The sequence below is a fragment of the Lampetra fluviatilis genome, chromosome 3 (genome assembly GCF_964198595.1).
Source record: "Lampetra fluviatilis chromosome 3, kcLamFluv1.1, whole genome shotgun sequence".
Taxonomy (NCBI): Eukaryota; Metazoa; Chordata; class Hyperoartia; order Petromyzontiformes; family Petromyzontidae; genus Lampetra; species Lampetra fluviatilis.
This window is the reverse complement of record NC_136277.1, coordinates 23,244,495-23,263,575: the sequence shown is the minus strand read 5'-3', so window position 1 is coordinate 23,263,575 and position 19,081 is coordinate 23,244,495. Positions and strand designations below refer to the sequence as shown.

Here is a 19,081-nt window from a genome sequence, read left to right as displayed (position 1 = left end):
CCAAGCATTATCATTTTAAGTGCATTATTATTACTTTACATATGCCGAGTGCAGCGGCTGAGTAGGCATAGAGGTTGGACGGTGCACCGGATGGCTGGCTTGTTAATTATAACCAATGGAAAACAGTATTTAAAGGATGATTGCTGTCTCAGGTTATTATCTACAATTAATATAGATGTGAGTACGTTCATTGCATATAACACAGTTAAGCAAAGTCTCTCCCTGCTCAAATAATCCACAGAGCAATGCTCATCTCCACTGATGGTCGTGAGCCAGCAGCGAAGATGCCGCATTCCTATGGCAGTCGATGAAATTCTGCAAAATGGTACCAATTGTCATGACCTCATCAAGCTGACGATAACAATCTAGAGTCAGCCCCTAGCTGGGATTTGAACCCATGCCCGACGGATTTTTACTTACACATCTTGACCACAGTGACACCTTGGGAAGATAGTTGCTAAAGATGCAATGAGAGGTAGCCAAATGGCTTTAGGGGGGTTCATAAGGGCGGAAGCACAAAGCTGGTACTGTACTGCTAAGATCATGGGTTCAAATCGAAGGTTCAGGCACCCTTGATTAAATTGTATTCTCAAGTGTGGTGTTTTGATGGCCTTAGCTCAGGTAAAAATTACTTTGCAACAACCATCACATTACATCGTGTTTGCCACTTAATTTGGCCTTTTCCATTTAACATTATATTACCAAATAAGAATCCAAGATTGATTGACATCAAACACCGTTTGCAGGGCAACTATCACCCGTATAGCCTTAACAGACTGTTGGGGCAAGTGCTGTTAGCGAGCAGCACCTATGAAGGCTGGCACGGGACATGATGAGGTGGGTGGCCAACACCACGCCCGGCTGCCTTTGTCTCCCCAGTGGTGATGTTTATACACCGCACCAGGTACTCATTTGAGGCACAGTCGACCTCAGAGAGGCCCAGGACTGGTTCAAATAATCGTCACTGGTGTGAGCGGGAATCAAACTCGGGTCGCTGGGTTCGTAGCGCAGCGCACTAATCACCGCTCCCCATACACACTCACTTTCACACACAAAATACACACGTGCGCGCGCACAGACACAAACACTCCAAGCGGGAGGCTTGTGACTCATTACATATCGCGGAAGATCACTCCGCTGAAGAAAATAGTTATGCGGTTCAATGCGTAAGTGCGAGTTTGCATTTGATATAAAAAAAAATCTCATGGAAGCTGGTTCGTAAGTGCGGATGTTTGTAAGTCGGGTATTCGTACGTAGAGGGCTGCCTGTAATTATAGAATCAACTCACTGCACTTGAGAATCCAGCTCAACCCATTGATAGCTGCCTAAATTCGAACTTAGAGCCGCAATGGTGCCAGCTCAGTGCATGACCCCTAAGTAACCCAACAAACTATAAGTTCAACCTTACGCTCAAGATACATGCATTGAATTGAACATCTATATATCTGTTATTCATGACTTGTGAAAAGTACATGCAAATCATATGTAAATGTCACATTCAATCTCGTGTAAACAATGACACAAGATGATACAAATCATACAATACAAATAGGACTAAAATAATCTATTCTTAAATAAAATCATGACCCCAAATGATATATATCGAATCGTGGGAAGGTGAATCAATGTATGTCGATTTGTCAATATCACTCGATATCCTTTACTCCAGGTCTCTGCTACGACTGCAGCATTGTTATTGTTCGTATAGCTTCCACTTAGCTAATGCGATTAAAATAGACTACAGCGGCGTGTCCTTTATATGCATAAAGAGGCCAGTTGAAAGGCCATCAAAGGTAGTTCTGTGATATAATTGTCTAGGCCATTCTTTGGCCCAAGGTGATGCAATGCTCGCTGTCATAATTATAAAAGGAAATGTATTCATCCTATAATATGTTGATGCAAGCACGACATATTTAAATGCAATTAAGGAGGTGGTGGGGGGGGACAAAAGTAACCGCAAATTGAGAAATTGCAAAAGGTGCTGTGTTTCAGGGCTGCAGAAAGACTGTGGCAGAAGCAATTAGTGGTGCTGATTATGAGAGTGCAAGTCATGATAACACTAATAAGGAGCGTCTTTACAAGACACACGTTCCGCAGAATTGTGTTATTAGGGTTTCATCAAAATGATGAGGATCAATCCAGCATCACTGGGATGTTTAATTATTGGGTTTAAATAAAGATGCTATGGAGAAATCTGTCTGCTGTATCTCGACCCCTTAAGAGAGATCTCTGTCAGTCGATTATTGTCTTGCAATCCCATCACTGTTGTCTAAAAACACAGTAATACCTCGATATACAAAATAGATGCGTTCCTGGAGCTATATTCGTATATTGAAACTTCGCATAATTGAATAATTTATAACATTAGTACTATTACGATGCACTGCCAGCCTTAGTAACTTACCATTTTATACTACACAAACTTCATAACTTACAATTCATAATGTAAACTATTTATTTTGAAAATAATGTATTTCATACTGTACAATCTTAAAATTTATAAGAAAAGAAACATCGCGATGCACAACGCTCAAGAATTGATATATTACAATTGTATTTGTATTTATATAGTAACATATATCTATTAACGTATTCATTTTTGTGCAATTATTTATAATTTAACTTAATTTCTAGATTTCTGGTTAAAACAATGGTAATTAATCCAAAGTTTGTTATAGCGAAATTCGTTTATTGAAAATACGCATATCGAGGTAATACTGTACCAATGGTCATCCAGTTGTTTAGAGGCCCATCAGAGACCAGTCTCTTGGCCAATTATCGTACGAAGACACCATCGGAGAACAGTCTTCAGAATATACAACACCGCCCAGCCAAAGTGATTAGGGTGATCCATTAAACTGTTGCAATCTTTTCCAATGAACAAATCCAATCAGCACAGCTAGCTTCGCAGATGCAAAAGAACGCACATTTTTAATAAAAATGTATCAGAACCTCATCTCTGCATTTATCTGCAGCTTCATTCCCGCAGCTCTGTTAACCGCGTCCACTTCTACGGATCGGAGTTTCTGGGTTTGCGAAGTGTTTTCAATCTGCCGTGGTGTGCCCCTTATTAAGAGGTGCCGCGAACTGCAAATCTTCTGCTTAGAGGCATTCGTGAATTACTGGATAATTGAAGTTCTCTACTATGTAAAACAATGAAATACTTTATATATTGTTGAACTTTACCATACCAAACAGAAAAGAAGCATTCTGACATTTTAGTACTGGTGCATAGAGTGTATTAGGAATGTTATAGGACAGCTGACAAACTTTGAAATGGAGCATAGAATGTGGTAGAAAGGCATTCGGAAGTGAGTTTGCAATGGGTGGTGGCGCATTGTATACGTGTCCGGAAAAGGGGAGGTCTTTACCGGTGGGACACATGAACCTCATGTCGGTAACCCTGGGAACCGCAGTACTCCGGCTCTCGCATAATCTGATGGTCGGCGATGCGGCAATCGACTCATCTCGACGAGCTGTACACGATGCACCACCACGGTGCATACGAGCGTTCAGGGTTTCAGCGCAATCGTCCTCGCTGCGTTTCGACATCGCGGAGTAGCACTGATATCGGATTGATTGGTACCCCAGTCGTGGCGTTATGTACACCCCTGGAAAAAATAGTGTCCCAGAAATAAAATATTTAATTGCCTCGGCAATTTTGTATTATTTGGTACCCCGGGGTACCGCCATAAGGATCACCTGTGCAAGATGCAGATTACCGAGACGGGCATTGTAGAAGCACCCAGAGGTCAGCAATCATCAGTTACAGAGCTAAAGGTTTAAGTTGCTGATTATGAGACTGTAAACGCGGTTTTGAAGAACATTCACTGTAACTTGGGTTAGACTTAAAATCAGATATGGTGGCAAGACTGTAAGAGCGGTCATTGGAGGTCAGGTGTCAGTTGTGTAACAGCTGCAGGACCTGGCAGAAGGAAGTAATGGTGAGGTGGGATGGAATTAACTTAATTGGATGTGATGACCTCTCAACCTTGAGTACTGTACTTACCAGTGGTATTGAAAATTAAATCATACCGAACTTGTCATTTTCAAACTAATGTATGTTACTTTATTACTTGCATTTTTTGTAATGAAATAAAAATTTATTCGGTTAATTTAATAACATTACTGTATTTTAAAAGTAGACACATTTTTTGGTGGTACTGCATTGGCAGTGGTGTACAAACCAAATAACAAAAAAGCCCAACAAAATCGTTAACATTGCCTTAATGCAGAGGTCGCAACCGGGTTACCCGATACCCGTACCCTACCCGATACCCGGTTACCCGTACCCGACCCGTTTGCGACCCTGGTGCGGCCGGGTATGGGTAAGGAATCAAAACCTGTTTGCGACCTCTGCCTTAAAGAGAACATATATAATGAGCAACGATCCAGGTGATGGTCCATCTTCACAGCACATCTACGCTGGGAAGTTTATTTTTTTTGTATGATAAAGTAGGCTGTGTCGCATGATATAAATGCATGGAACCAATGCTGCCAACACAATTGTTTCGTTGTTTGTTTATGGAAATGTTTTAATTGACGAAATCATAAAGAGTAATGAGCGATTAAATGCCAAGTCATGGTAATATGATTACCATTAAACATGGAGCAATCATACACGGTTACTGGCGTTCCCCTTGTGGTAATCTGAACAAGTGTTAGTCTACAACAATTTGATTGGCCACCATGCAAAAACACACTTGTTCATAAAGCCAAAAGGGAACGACAGTAACTGTGTATGATTGCACCATGTTTAAGGGTAATCATATTACCATGACTTGGCATTCAATCGGCAGTGTAGAAAAATATATTGTTGTTCAGTACTATGCTCCCGCGTCTATATTCTCTGCCTTTACCAATCTACAGTCCAGCGTGGTGAAAAAAGTTTGCGATAACCTCCACGACCCCGCATAGCATGGGTGACGGGGGGTCTCATACAGCAGAGGATTTGCAAAGAAAATCTACATGTACTTGTAATACGTGTGCATGTTTCAATGTATGTATGCGTGTGTATATATTAGGGTTATTAAACGATCATCTTTAAACAAATAATCGTTTCAGAATCGATCATAAATTTGGACAGTCATTAATCGATAATCGATTTCAGTGGAATTTTGTAATGAGAGCGCTGATTTGTAAGAGTTAACGTACAACACGCAAAGTGCGTGCAACTAATTTGTTTCAGAGGCAGCCGCCATTTTGTTCCAACGGATAGGCCTAAATTGTCTGCGTGGTTAACACGTGCCCTCAATTCTCCGTTTGAAAGGTAAAGATGCAGCCCTGCAATTGCCCACGTCACAGCCAAACGGAAGTGCCTCCACGAGAGGGAGCGCGAGAGGGTAGGTAGTATATTTCACGAGGGCGAGGTGTTTGTGGAAGAGGTGACGTGTACTGTCCTCGACATTTCATCCCACACACGAACTATAAGGATTAACTGACTGGTGTAACCATTTACTGTATATTTATGTATTGACAAGAGGCGGAGGGAATTAGAAAACATGCCCATTGTTTCCACTGCCGTGCCAAAATATGAAATGTAACGGTGGCAAGTCCACCTTGCTAATCATTATATCAGGGCAGCTCCATGTCTGAATTAAAAAAAGGTAAACTTGTATGTTCATTGCGAGACATGTGTAGAAAAGAGGTAACATTTTTTTAACCAATTACCGCCATGAAACTGGCTACCATTCGCCTTTTGGGCCTTCACATGAGTTTGCAAACAGCACTAGCCCCAACAATCTGTCAAAATGCTATACAAGAGATGTTTATATATGTGGGTTATATGTTGGCAACGGTGGTGCAACAGCCTCAACAGCATCGGATGCGACGACCTCTTGACTGCGATGTAAACCTTGCGACCCGACTAGTACCAAATGGCATCAAAGCCTTCCCTGAGCTTGACATCGGTCCACTCTTCTTTAAATAAGTGCCTGGTGTTGTGCGTAAACATTGGCAAGACACTGGTGGCAATTCGTGGTTGTGGCCACACTTCCGTCTCATGCACTGTTATGATCTCAATAGGTACTCAACATTTCATGTAAATAAAAGGGGATCTTTGGAGTCTTTGTGTGCGTGTATATATACCGTGTGTGTGCGCGCGCGCACATATTTCTGTCTGCATATGTGAATAGTGTATTGTGGGGTATGGTGGCGCACTGCGCCACGACCCGCGTTCAATTCCCCTTCACAGCCAATGTCGGTGACGAATAGGTGAATGTGAACCGGTCTTGGGCCTCCCCTAAGTTGACTCAACCTTATATGAGTACCTGGTCTGGTTTGTAAACATCAGTAGTGGGGAGACAAAGGCGGCCGGGCGTGGTCCTGGTCACCCACCCATGTTGGTTTTCATAGGTGCTCCCTCAAATTACTTGCTTCAACAGTCTGTTCAAGACTATATTGAGGATCTTTGTCAGTGTGTATGTGGTGCAGTAGTTCAAGCACTCAATAACCCAGTAACCTGAGTATGAATCCCTCCCACGGATAATATCAGTGGTAAACAGTATCTGAAATTTCCCATTGCTGTTTAAACTAAGTAGAAGACAGCGCTCCCTGTGCCAGTTATGGACGGATGCTATTGGTGGATCCTATTGTTGCCATGCATTTCCTGTCCACAAATAAATGCAAATAATCAGACGAACTTGGCACCATTTCTAGGTTACTTTGCTTATCCGAGAAGAACCATGACTTCAACGAATAATTCAGTGCTTTTAGGAAACCATTTCTAGTAATTACTCATCCGCAGATTATAACAAGAATTTTTCACCATTTCCAAGTTGACCCCCTTATCTGCGAAGTCCAGATAAAATGATTTAGCGCTTCCAAGAGTCCACTCACACGAGATGTATGTGAGGCAAATCGCAGATGATAAGATGGATTTAATGCAATAACACCAGTGCCACATGCACCGACTGTGCTCCACGGTCTTTGGCGTTTCTCAACCTTTAAATAAGCATCTGAGGCACCGTGTAAACAATAGCGCTGGCTGTGGTGCAGATCAAACTACTCATCTATCTTGGCAACCGTAATAGGCGCTTACTAACATCATTGTTCAGAGGTCTGTTGGGGAAAACATGGGAATTTTCATAAAACGCTGTACCCCGTGCATTATCAGTGTATATGTATAACATTAACACGCACGAGCTAATTGTCATTTTATTATAATAACACAAAGTTACTTGCAACAAATGACTCCCCTCCACTAATTGTACAAGTGATGAATTAAAACAGCATCGCACAGTCGTATGCACACGCATACAGTGCTGACTACTCGCCTCTAAAATTAAGCATCACCACCCAGGGGAGATGTTGCTTGAGACAGCGGGTGGCGAGCGGCCAGCCGCGAGGTTGATAGTTGGAGGTTAAGTCCCTGGTCACGACTCAGTGGTGGGGACCCTGGGCACTGATGAGAGAGTGCCACTCGAATGTGTCATCTGAGTAGACCTAGAGGGTGGCCAGACCACTCACACACTCGCTGCCTTCCCAGTGATTAATGTACACTGAGTCTGATTAATTACTTTTTGAGGGCACTGGAGTTTACAGTGTGGATGTTATCCAAGTCTCCCTGCTCAAACAAATATGGGGTGGAGCAATGAGCACAGTAGGAATTCCACATTATCATGGTGGAGTTAAGTCTCTGCATAGGATGACAAATTATTTCTCTCTCACTCCTTATGATGCCCATGTTGGAAAACACTGCAATGCCCAGCAAGCAATGCTGAGGTACTGGATTCAAGCCATGGGCTGGGTGTATATGTTTCACATGTTATGTGGCTGGCTCAGGTTTCTCCATAGGATGACCACCATTGACATCCCACGAAGTGATGTCGCTAATTTTCCCGACCCCGGAGTGATCATCATCATGATGATCATCATCATTCAGATATTCATTTTAAGAACCGACCCCTGAACAGGATTTGATCCCCACAATATTCTACAACAAAAACACATTTTTGTTATAAAAATGTAAACTGTTGTGACAGTGCACGCCTGTTTTCCAGCACTTTGGTGGCAAGGCTTGGTGAAGCCCACCGAAATCCGAGACTTACAAACCAACGTCATTGCAATGTGGCCAGGAGATGGCAGTGCAGCAAGTGGGTTTGCGCACCCATCTGTATGGAACTTTAGTGTTATACCCACATATGCATGGTGGGTTTTTCTGCAGGTACTGTTTTTGTCCCCCCCACATAAAGCACTGATTAAAGGCACTTGCCAAAGATCTCGGTGTATAATAAAGGACTGAAAAAGTCTCGTGACTCAACTGAGTCCTTCGTTGACAAATGCTATTTCATATTTGATACATATATAACGCACCCAATAAAATATGACTGTATTCTCCTATTTTATTACATCATTCCTATTTATATCCATATAATCAAATTACCGGTTAACCCATTATGTAATAAACTAGACAGTGATATTATGCTTGAACAGTCATAAACATCTCTTGTTTGCTATCCCAAAGATAAAGCGCAGTGTCTGAAATTGCTAAAACGTTTGAGTGAAAATCTTTGTAAAATCCACATTAACCATATGAAAGAGCCCAGTTTTTCCATACGGCAACAATGACTGTGTCGTTATTACTACGAACTGTGTGCAAGTCCACTCGCGAAGGGACTATGCCCCAAACACGCAAGACGGTGGGATCTCGATGGGGTTCATAGCTGGTCAAATAAAGGATGTCGACCCTGAAGAACGAATCTCAATGGGCGCTCCTGGTAAAATGATGTCAGTCACAGGGGGATAATTTCAAAGGAGCCTTTCTCCTGGTTAAATAACGTAAATCACAGGAGGTGATGATGATGATTCTCAGAAGGCGTCTTTTACCTGGTTAAGTAAAGAACACCAACCACAAGAGATAATTAACCTCGGTGGACTTAAAAACAAGATATGGACGTCACAAGAAACCACGAATATCGATGGGCTCTTACCTGGTTAAATAAACTATGTTGATCACAAGATATAATGAACTTGGGTGGTATCTTACCTGGTTAAATAAAGGATGTTAATCACAAGAGATTAATGGTCTCCTACCTGGTTAAATAAAAGATGTTGATCACAAGATATAATGAACCTGGGTGGCCTCTTACCTGGCTAAATAAAGGATGTTAATCACAAGAGATGAATGGTCTCCTACCTGGTTAAATAAACTATGTTGATCACAGGATATAATGAACCTGGGTGGCCTGTTAACTGGTTAAATAAAGGATGTTAATCACAAGAGATCAATGGACGCTTACCTGGTTAAATAAAGGATGTTGATCACAAGATATAATGAACCTGGGTGGCCTGTTAACTGGTTAAATAAAGGATGTTAATCACAAGAGATCAATTGACTCTTACCTGGTTAAATAAAGGATGTTGATCACAATATATAATGAACCTGGGTGGTATCTTACCTGGTTAAATAAAGGATGTTAATCACAAGACATCAATGGACTCTTACCTGGTTAAATAAAGGATGTTGATCACAATATATAATGAACCTGGGTGGTATCTTACCTGGTTAAATAAAGGACCGTCCGTTGATATATATCGACATGTCCTCGAACTCGTATTCGGCTAAACTCAAAGTATATTACTGGATAGTGAATATAAATGAGTCACACTTGTTCAAATTACTTTCGAAGCAAATGTTTAAAATAACACCGAAAATAAAAGTTGCCCGCCTTACCTAAAGTCCCGTTAGGTTCACAATGCACGGTATGTTAATTACTTCAGGCGCGTATTAAATATTCATTTAAATCACCTCATACCATATATTTTTAAATCATTTGTGATCAATTATTCAGTTACTTTTAAAGCAAAAATATACATGTTCTCCACGCAAAGCGTCCGTACAGTGCTGCATCGTGTACCACTCGAATGCCCTCGTATGTAGTAACACGTGCACTGCTGAGGGTTTAAAATCTTTATATACAATAGCGACGATGCTAACATTGCCCTCACGACCCATGCATTTAACGAATACAAACATTTATTAACTTTGCATTTAAATTCGCGAAAAAACAGTCACATTTACCACAAACGTACGATGTTTAAAAAAAGCCACACTTTGTTTATTACCTCAGGCGTCGAGAAATATCTTTGCCGCTAACATTGCTCCCGCGAACAACTTTTACACGCCAGCGAGACCATCGCCGTCGTCGTCGTGAGCATAACTATCACGAGTGGTTTTGTTATTATTATTAGGAATTTTTATTTTATTAAATTGCAACTCTTTTTGAGGCTACACGAATTGTTCCGCGGGCGAGGAGCGACTGTGGCCGCGGCTCGCGCGGCGCTCAACACCGCGAGCCCAGAAGCCGCCGCGCTCGTGCGCACGCGGTGGGGCGGGGGGCGAGGGGCGGGGCGGGGGGTGGGCGGGGGTGGGGGGGTAGCAGGGCGGGGCCGGGTGAGGGAATAGCGGGGCGGGGTGAGGGATAGCAGGGTGGGGGTGGGGGATAACGGGGCAGGGCGGGGTGGGGTAGCGGGGGTGGGGGATAGCAGGGTGGGGGATAACGGGGCAGGGCGGGGTGGGGTGGGTAGCGGGGGTGGGGTGAGGGATAGCAGGGTGGGGGTGGGGGATAACGGGGCAGGGCGGGGGGGGGTAGCAGGGTGGGGGATAGCGGGGCAGTGCGGGGTGGGGGGGTAGCGGGGGTGGGGTGGGAGGATAGCAGGGTGGGGGCGGGGGTGGGGGATATCAAGGCGGGGTGTAGACGGGGTGTGGGATAGCGGGGCGGGGTGAGAGGATAACAGGTCGGGGGTGGGGGATAGCAGGGCGGGGCGGGGGTGGGGGATAGCGGGGTGGGGGATATCAGGGCGGGGCGGGGTGGGGGATAGCAGGGCGGGACGGGGGTGGGGGATAGCGGGGCGGGGTGGAGCGGGGTGGGGGATAGCGGGGCGGGGGTGGGGATAGCGGGGCGGGGCGGGGCGGGGGTGGGGATAGCGGGGTGGGGGATATCAGGGCGGGGCGGGGTGGGGGATAGCGGGGCGGGGTGGAGCGGGGTGGGGGATAGCGGGGCGGGGGTGAATAAAAAGGGCGTGAAACTAACGGCGCGCGACCAACCTCGGCGCGAGGCCACGCGCCCCGCGCGCCCCGCCCTCTCCCCGTGAGGCTCACCTCGAGCCACGCCTCACCAGCCCCCAGCCATTGCCTCACCCCCCCAGCCATTGCCTCACCACAAATAGAATAAGTTATAGGGATCTGCCCCACCAATCGCCGTACAATATAAAGGCGGCATGGTCACAACAACAACATGCGTCCATGTGACACCGCTACGAGCCACCCTGGTTCTATTCTATCTACGGTGAATGTATACTGTAATACATTTTAGTCCCATTGTATGTAGGTGCGTTGTGTAAACATCGCCAGAGAAGATTAGCTGAACTGGTCCTGGCCATCCGTTAGGTTGACTCAGCCTCAAATAAGTACCATTAGGAAGACAAAGGCGGCCGGGCGTGGTGCTGGCCACCCACCACCACTCCTCGTGCGCCGTGCCGGCCTTCATAGGTGCTCGCAAACAACACTTGACCCCTACAGTCTTCTACAGGCTATAGGGGGGGGGTCTTTATATCCTTGTGTGTGGAGGAGACTCGTTGAAGGACGCTCCTGGGCAGTCGCCCTCCAACAACAGCGGAGGGCAGAGGAGCCCGGAGCAAGTTGGAGCAGTAGGAAGCACAGGGGGTGCAATCTGCCCATAATCTCAGTCAACCCATGGCCACCTGGGTCTGTCCTGTGACCTGCACCTAGCCTGGCACAGCAGCCAACCCATGGCACCTGGGTCTGTCCTGTGACCTCCTGCACCTAGCCTGGCACAGCAGCCAACCCATGGCACCTGGGTCTGTCCTGTGACCTCCTGCACCTAGCCTGGCACAGCAGCCAACCCATGTCACCTGGGTCTGTCCTGTGACCTCCTCCTGCACCTAGCCTGGCACAGCAGCCAACCCATGGCACCTGGGTCTATCCTGTAACTTCCTCCTGCACCTAGCCTGGCACAGCAGCCAACCCATGGCACCTGGGTCTGTCCTGTGACCTCCTCCTCCTGCACCTAGCCTGGCACAGCAGCCAACCCATGGCACCTGGGTCTATCCTGTAACTTCCTCCTGCACCTAGCCTGGCACAGCAGCCAACCCATGGCACCTGGGTCTGTCCTGTGACCTCCTCCTCCTGCACCTAGCCTGGCACAGCAGCCAACCCATGGCACCTGAGTTTGTCCTGTGCCTTCCACCTGCACCTAGCCTGGCAAAACAGCCAACTCATGGCACCTGGGTCTGTCCTGTGACCTCCTCCTGCACCTAGCCTGGTACAGCAGCCAACCCATGGCACCTGGGTCTGTCCTGTGACTTCCACCTGCACCTAGCCTGTAACAGCGACGAACGTTGAGCCGATCAGACCCCTACCTCCCACAATTAGATTATCACGATTAGTAGTCGCAATTAATTTAAAAAAATGTATGGTTTGCCAGGTGAGACCTCACGAAACCAGGATAGAGTCTCAGGCTCCATATAAAATAAACCGAACTACAAACATTTAGAATCAGAATATGTGTTTATACTGGAGGAATCCGATGAGCTATGAAGCTCTTTTTCACATATGTTCAGTAACTGAGGGCATCACTAAGGTCGCAAAGGTCCTGGAAGTTCGTCACTGAGAATGACCCGGATTTGGAGCACAGCAGCTCCTACAACCTTGTCTCCCACCGCTGCCATGTAGGAGAACGGTAGAATGCACTGTATGTACAGTGCATAATAATTATGGATGTTATAATACATCATTATCAAATGTATACAATAATATTTACCATCTGTATTATTAATAGCGCTATTACTGATACCCCAATGAAACTCTCATTGCTCCCCTCATTGCTCATACAAAAGCAAAAACGCTGTTTGGAACGCATCCCCACATATACAATGGTATAATGACCCCTTTTAGTACCGATTTGATTAGCGCTCACTTATCCACGAACGCATCATGAGCGCTAAGCCAAGTCTGCCTGTATATACTTACCACACACTACTGTAGTGTGTGGGTACAGTGGGTACAGTGTAGCGTGGGGTAGTGTATAGCGTACAGTAGTGTGTGGTAAATTTAGTGTGTGGTGTAAAGTTAGTGATTTGAATGTGAGGTGGAGTATAGTGCGAGGATGTACACAGTGAGTTTGACGTGTGAGTCGGCGTGATTAGTGAGTGAGTGGTGAGATTGAGCGAAGGCTGACGTGAGTGTGAGTAGGAGATGTGTATTTTCTGTGTGTATGTGTGTGTATGTACAGTAGTTTGATTAGTGTGTTGCGAGGGGTTGGTAACCTTGCACTAATTTTTCCAATAACAATAGTTAAAACTTCCAATTGCGCTTATGCTGGATGCCCCAGGGGAGAAAAGGAGTCAATGACATCTGGCCAAACTCTATTTGGCTCAGCCAGGGGAATGTACCCACCCCACGCCCCCACCTCTTAGGTTACATTATGACACAGGCAACTGGGCCCAAGTGATTAGAAGGCATGTGCCAGATGAGCTCAATAACAATGGTAGGAGGTTGCTAGACTTCTGTGTAGCTCTTCGGCTTGTAATCACCAACATGCTATTCCGGCATTGGCGCATCCACACAACAACATGGATGTGTGGCTGGTCCAAGCAAAACATTTGCTGGACTACATAGCGACAAAACAGCAGGCTCATCAACTTGTCATGTGTAATTTGTCCCTGCCATACTTCCAAATTGAGAATGTCATCATTGCTTGCGATTGGGATTAGCTCATCCCCCCTTCTGATATTGGGAGGAAATGGTTAAGGTTCAGGACTGTAACTCATGCAGGTGAAATGGCTGTATGCAGTCCGGACCTTCCCAGAGACCCTTGCTGATAGAGGAGGTATTCTGGCAAGCTGAGAGAAAGCGGCAAGCCCACTCCCACGTTCTACAACATCCCACGTCTGAGATGAGAAGGCTTACCGCAGACTTCGCTCGGAGGTTTCGAAAACTGCGCAGCATTACCAGGATAAGTGGTGGTTGTGGGTTTTTAAGGAGATGGAAACTGCCTAAGTAGCGTGTGCTCACAAATCGCTCTTTAATTCCATCAAAAAAGTGACTTACAGAACAACACAATACCATCCCGAAGGGAAAAGACGGTAATCCGATCTTCGACCCTCAGGATCAGGTTCGCAGGTTTACTGAGCATTTATGTAGATCTTAAGGGATAGGAAACTGCTCAGCTCAAATAATTTCATGGGGAAATGTGGAGTTGTCCCTACTGGCAATACTGTGAATCAAACATTGGAGGAAGTAGCTATTGCTTATGAGTGGTTGGCTGATGTACCTTCTGTTCAGAAAGTGCAAGCAGTGATAACAGAGTCTGAGATGAGGTAAGCACTGGGCAGAGATGACATCTCAAACAAATTCCTGAGGGAGGGTGGTGTTTTTGTGCACACCGCCCTCTTTGACATAATTACAACGGTCTGGTCCACAAGACAGGTTCCACAGGATTGAAAGGGTGGCCTGGTGGTTACCATTTTATAAAGGTGGACCACACTGATTGCAATAACGATTGGGGTATCTCCCTCCTCAGGTTGCATCTCCCTGCTGAGAAAGGTCATGGAAACAATTATTCAACATCGCCTGGCCGGGCACACTGAGCAGAGGCTTTAAGACCCCCCCCCCCCCATGTGGTTTCAGACGGGTTCGTTCCTGCACGGACTCCATCTTCTCTGTTCATCTACTACTGCAGAGGTGTAGTAAATTGCAACATGACCTATATATCTGCTTTATTGACCTGGTTAAGGCCTATAATACCATCAATCGCCCAGGGCTGAGTTATTCTTTCTACTTTTGGGGTTCCTGACCCTCTGCTCACAATCATTAAGGACCATCATGACGGTGGGCAGGCCTGGTTGAAGCTGCGTGGGGGGAGTCAGATCTATTTCCTGTTCACCTTGGGGTGTAACAGCGCTTAAACTATTTATCATATGACCACTTAGTTCGAGACGCTTTCCATGGCTGTACCAGGGGAATTTCCATCTGGTACAGATTTATGCACGGGTACAGTCAAGGGATGACTCCCGATTGGTCAAACATGTTACGTATGCTGATGATCTGGTAATTGCTGCTCACTCTGAGGAGTTGGAGATGCTACGGCTGAACCTTAGCGTGCTACTACCATCAGCCCCACAAAAACAAAACACCTGCTGAGGTATTGTGCCATCAAACACTCCACCCCCTAAACTCCCCATGAATAATGGCGCAGTTGTGGATTGGTCGAGTTCCCATACATTGGTAGTGTGCTTATGCCTCGTTCCGGTTTAGCAGCAGAGGTCTCACTCCGAATGAGTTGAGCGGCATCTTTTCATTGGCTGCATAACGCTGTGTGGAAGCACCTGGCCTGTCGCTCCATGAATTCTCGGCCACAGTTATACCCTTCATTCTCTATATTTGTGAAACCTGGAACACTCTGAAGCAACATCTGTTCCAGTTTAAAACATTTAGGCTGGCCTGCTTATTATCTATCCTGTATTTAACCAGGCTGTATTGTGTGAGGAGCTTTAAAGATCCCGACACAGTCCCATCAGTGAACTCGTCCGGCAGGTAAGGCTTCATTGGCCAGGTCATGTAGCCCACATGGGTGATGTGCAAGATGATCTGGAGCTGAGTGGACTTGCTGATGACTGGTACCAGCAGTGTTAACATCGGCCTCTGTGGAGGAGGCTCTTGAAGGATGCTACTGGGCAGTTGAAGGCAGTCAGTCGCCTTCCAACAACAACAGAGGGCAGAGGAGAGACGCTCAGAACAACGAGCGGAGCGCAGGGCGACTAAACCGCAACAAGTTGGTGCAGTAGGAAGGACAGGTGGTGCATGTCTGTCAACCCAAAACACCTGGGTGTGTCCCGTGACCTGTCAGCGAGCCTTTCACACTTCCCGTGGCTTCCGAGTGCACCTAGCCTTGCGCAGAAGCTGTGGTGAGATCAGCGCCACTTCGTGATGAATGGCAGTTGTTGTTGTATCGCTGGATCGTGAAAGGTGACGGCGGCTTCAGGTAGGCTCTCATCCAGTAGTGGATTGAATATGGCGGCTGATGATGATAAAAACAAGAAAATGGATTCTTGATTTTTTTGTGTATCTATTCTTGAAAGGAATTGAGACAATTAGATTCTGACAAAGATCTCGATTGGAATTTACATCCCAATTATTCCCCACTCCTCCAAATACCTTGACAAGACAGACGCTTGTGAAAATCAGCGAGGCTTTCCTGTGCAATGATGCAGTACATCTACCTTCACGTTGTACCTTCACAAGCATATTTATTTAATGAATTGATTAATGAAGGCCACTGTTGGCTAATAAGGGAATTGGTTCCATGGACTCTTTACCTTTTTATGGGACCCAGATTGACTCAGTTGGGTTGCAGAACGACTGAACCACGCCAATCGAACGTCGCCCATTATAGTAACGTAATGCGCGACGTTTCGGGAGATTGCCCTTCATTTCGAAAAACGTTGCCGATGAGATATGTTGACGAAATATAACGGTGTTATTGACGAATGTGTTGAGTTTCCTTTCTTGTTAAACGTGTTTGTGCAACGCATCATCATCAGCAGCAGCATCACTAAATGTTATTTTGTTCAATAGGAAAAGTGGAGATGCGCTGAAATCTCAGTGGCGTTCCACCTGGTTAAATAGAGACTGCAGCGTGCCCGGGGGTGGGGTACGTGGTGGTTTGCTAATAAGATTAGGATGATAAGTACATTATTGTAATGACGGCGCTCATGGTGGCACGTCGGGGAGCAGGGGGGAACCTAATAAATCACGAATGGCTGAGCTATTTTTAAGCATCAATGGTCGCTTCGTGGATGGACTGTCTCCGGCCATAGGAACGTTGTGGGATTTTCACTTGCTGCCTCGGGGCCAGTCGTGGAGATGACCTACGCTCAGTTGCACACTTCGGAGCAGGGAGACCCCCCTGTGCTCATCTTGTGAATGTTGAATGGCAGTGAGTTGGATGCTTGTGGGACAACACGTGCTTACCACATCCACATTCATGTGCCAATTCATTCCCAGCGTCTCAACATATTGCAAACATATACTGTACAGTATGATAATTGCTTTTTTACCCTTCTATCTGGCAACAAAACTGACACCTTTTTTACAAGGAGTCATGTTTGCATAGACCACAATACCTGCAGTCATAATGCAAACAAAAAAACATAACTCTGATAACGTATGCACTGTCCTTGAAGTTGATTGGTCCACACCCGAGACAGCTTTCCTTAGAGCCTAGTCTCACATGGGTTGGACCAGATGACGCCAAAAGGCGCACAACTCAAAGACAATGCACCATCAGAGTATGAGAGCTCGGGGTAAGCATTTACACCATTGGAACCTCATTTGCCAGTAAAAAATATGATATTTTTCACATTTTTTACTGGCAAATGAGGTTCCAATGGTACTGTACAGTAGTTATTAATTTGAGGCGCAACGTCTAAAACCACACACACACGCGGCTCTCGTAACTATAAACTACATGCCGAGCATAGGCTAATCTGGATACTTTTAAATCAGGCCCGGCATTAATACTGCAATGATATAAATTTCTGGTAAACATCAATCAATAAATTACCCCTCCCCCTTTGATCTGCCACTTACCCCCCCCCCACCTCCATCGGCTATGTGCGCCGTGCTATCCCGCATGAGTTTGAGCTTTGAAATGAGGAAATCAAAAGGCGTCGAATAACCTTCCATCCAGCGGTGGATTGATCATGGCTCACGATGATGAAAGTCACTATGGTGACGTCAACGCAGTAACCTCAGCGGCAATGATGGCAGTGGCGAGTCGCTTTGTGCACAAATACAAATATGCCCCCGTATAGCCTTCATAGACTGTTGGGGCAAGTGCTGTTAGCGAGCACCTATGAAGGCACACGAGAGGGGGTGGATGGCTAGCACCACGCCCGGCCGCCTTTGTCTACCCAAGTGACGATGTTTACACATTTCTCCAGTTACTCATTTGAGGCTGAGTCCACCTAGGGGAGGCCAAGGACTGGTTCCGATAATCGTTGGATTGTGCACACACAAATACACGAAGTGGCAGCTATATCAGAATGGCGCTTGTGCCAGCCTAAGAGTGCTCTGGGGCAACGGAAAGTCTCAAAAGGATTGTTGGAAGAAGATTACAGAACAAAACCCAGTTGTTATCGGTTAACGGCATGAAACGGCTAGCAAACGCACCACATCTGCTATCCATTGTGCCAACATACTTCCCTTTGGCCACCCGGAGCTCTGCTCGCTGTTGTCGTCGCTCCTCTGCCCTCCGTTGTTGCTGGAGGGCGACTGCTGCCCAGCAGTTTCCTTCACGAGCCTCCTCCACAGAAGCCGATCTTGACACCGCTGGTACCAATCATCAGCAAGTGCTTCCTGTACCGCATCAGCCCATCTCGTCTCTAGCCCGTGCCACGCCTGTTTCGCCACCTCTTATCTGGCCAAGGTCTGCTCCGGCATGCGCTGACTTGGCATAGGGGCTACACAACCCAGACAACGCAGCCTCGCCTGCCGGATGAACCTACGGATGGGAATGTATCGAGCCTATTCAAGGATCTGTGGGCTCCTCACACAATGCAGTCTGGTTAAACTCAAGGCATAGAGAAAGAAGGGCATAAACTGTGACCGAGAAGACCCGGAGCTTCGTGTGGAATGACAGGCCAGGCAGCTTCGACGCAGTGTTACGCAGCCAATGAAATATATCACCGTTGACTGATTTGGAGTGCGACACACGCACAGCAAAAGAAACGACAAGTTCGGCTCCGTCTGAAGATATATTCTCCAAAATGAGAGCTTTACGTAATTGGCATATTGCCCATGCACGGAACCTAATCTACCCTCTACAAATGATTTCGTGGCACTTTGGAGGTGATAGTGATCCACAAGCGCAAATAACAAAAAATATCAACACATTGGTCAATAAAACTGCCTTTTAAAAATATATGCCCTCTCTACAATCATCCAATTACTCACTGAGAATTGAGGTTGTGGCTTATTTCATGACACAAAGTTTCCAGGCAAGCATTGTATTTTGGTAGTGCTGATGGTCAGGCCCCACCTGTTCGTGGCAAGCTCCAC

The 19,081-nt window shown here is 46.0% G+C and overlaps 1 protein-coding gene across 5 annotated transcripts in view; it reads right to left on the bottom strand.

The window, feature by feature from the left end:
- The window catches only part of PTPRF (protein tyrosine phosphatase receptor type F), a 201,061-nt gene extending 190,741 nt beyond the window's left edge, over positions 1-10,320 (bottom strand). For all 5 annotated transcript variants that reach the window (XM_078885304.1, XM_078885320.1, XM_078885308.1 and 2 more), the window contains exon 1: positions 10,066-10,320. The gene's annotated coding sequence lies outside the window, so the exon portion shown is untranslated. The remainder of the gene's footprint in view (positions 1-10,065) is intronic.
- Between the last annotated feature and the right edge of the window lie 8,761 nt (positions 10,321-19,081).